Consider the following 1964-nt stretch of genomic DNA (forward strand, 5'->3'; position numbering starts at 1 on the left):
CGTTATCTTCTGTCGGTGATCCTTGACAATCACTGGAGATAATTGCTGTGTATGTGGATGACATACTATTAGCTGGAAGATCTACTAAACAAATAACTGAAATTAAAGATGAGTTAAGAAGTCAATTCAATGTCAAAGATATGGGACCGGTACAATACTTTCTAGGAGTGAAAGTACAACAAGATCTAGATAAAGGAATGGTGTGGATGGGTCAAACATCTTACACAGAGAGTATTTTACATCAGTTTGGAATGTCTGATTCCAAATCAGTCAGATCACGAGTTAATCCGAGTATTAAGCTCAGTAAAGCTACAGATGAGTCTACACTATTTGACTCAGAGAAATATCAATCAGCAGTTGGAAAACTTTTGTTTCTAGCAACTCGAACCAGACCAGATATAGCATTTGCTGTTAGCAATGTAGCTAAGTACACTTCTAATCCTACTGAACAGCACTGGAAAGCTGTCAAGCACATTTTCAGATATCTGGCAGGTACTATCAACTATGGCCTACTCTATACAAAAGAGGAATCACTGAAATGTCTGGGGTACTCCAACTCAGACTGGGTAGGAGATCTTGACGATCAGAAATCCATCTCCGGATATGGTTTTCTAGTGGGAGGAGCACTCGTTAGTTGGAGAAGTTGTAAACAGACTTGTGTTGCTCTTTCTACATCAGAGGCGGAGTATATGGCGCTATCCTCAACAGCTCAAGAAGCAGTTTGGATTCGTCAGCTGTTATCTGAGATTAAGAGGGAGTCACCACAAATGATACTAATGTATGAGGACAATCAGTCAGCAATTTGTCTCTCAAAGAACCCTCAATATCACGGTCAAAGTAAACATATCGACATAAAATACCATTATATTAGGGATCAAGTGAAGGATGGTATAATCGATATGATTGCTGACATGATGACGAAAGGCCTACATGGAGATCAGTTTGAAAAGTTGAGGAAAATGGCCGGCGTAAAGGCAATTAATAAGACATAAATTGAGAGGGAGTATGGGAGATGTACAATTTAGTGCTTATTATTATTGCTATGCATACATCTTATTAATCTATTGTGGTTTACTTAATTATCTCTAGTTATGTAACATGCACAGAACATTCTAGACTGACCACATGTATTATACTGTATATAGTTTATTGCTCTTTTGTTCTGTTCACTTCCTTTGTTCTGGTTCTCTCTCTCTCTCGCTCCTCTTTGCTCTCTTAGTTTATCTTATGTGATTATCACTTGTCAAGTGTTGAGAGTTGGTTGTTTGCTTAAATAATTACCAGTTTATATCAAATCGTTCAGTGAAGGAGAGCTCATCTAAGCCATTTATAACGCTGTAAAACGTAAGATAAAAGAGTTATAAGTGTTTGAAAATCATAAAAACAGCTGCAATCTTGAAAAACCAACCTCAATCCTACATATAGGCTACCGCCTATATAATAAATCCTTAGCTACCAATGAAATAATGTGAGCAGTAAATATTTGGGATTTGATTTTAATTTGAATAAAAAATATTTATGGTGCATTAATTACATGATACTCACATCAGTTGCAGCACTTCGATCAGCTCCATTATTCAATAGCAACTGTACAATGTCATAATGTCCTTCTCTTGCTGCTTCAAAAAGAGCATCATTTCCATCCTATAATAACAAGACAATGATATCATAATAAACTCATATTGCACCATAATTGCATTGTTGTGGGTGGCTTAGATCACTGCAGTGGCCTTCCTGGGTTAAAGCGCATGTGGTACATGTACCTTTAAAAACTAATTAATTGTTAGAACCTGCTTTCTCTATCAGTAATATCTTGATAGTGACTAAATTGCTTGGTGAAAGAGAATTTTTTAATTCTGTCACCTCTACTAATCTTATTAATGAAACTGAATACAAGGTTTGTTAATTGCATTTTAATAACCTGCATGAGACCCATGAGATATACATGTATAATTATACAAATA

General features: G+C 36.0%; 1 long non-coding RNA gene across 1 annotated transcript in view; it reads right to left on the minus strand.

Annotated features, from left to right (window-relative positions):
• Nucleotides 1-1525: 1525 nt before the first annotated feature.
• LOC105314106 (uncharacterized) overlaps nt 1526-1964 on the minus strand; it is a 2069-nt gene continuing 1630 nt past the window's right edge. Inside the window, exon 3 of the long non-coding RNA XR_002186375.1 lies at nt 1526-1644. This is a non-coding gene — a long non-coding RNA (uncharacterized LOC105314106). The remainder of the gene's footprint in view (nt 1645-1964) is intronic.

This window comes from Amphimedon queenslandica, unplaced genomic scaffold (genome assembly GCF_000090795.2).
Source record: "Amphimedon queenslandica unplaced genomic scaffold, v1.1 AMPQUscaffold_13105, whole genome shotgun sequence".
In the NCBI taxonomy this organism is placed as follows: Eukaryota; Metazoa; Porifera; class Demospongiae; order Haplosclerida; family Niphatidae; genus Amphimedon; species Amphimedon queenslandica.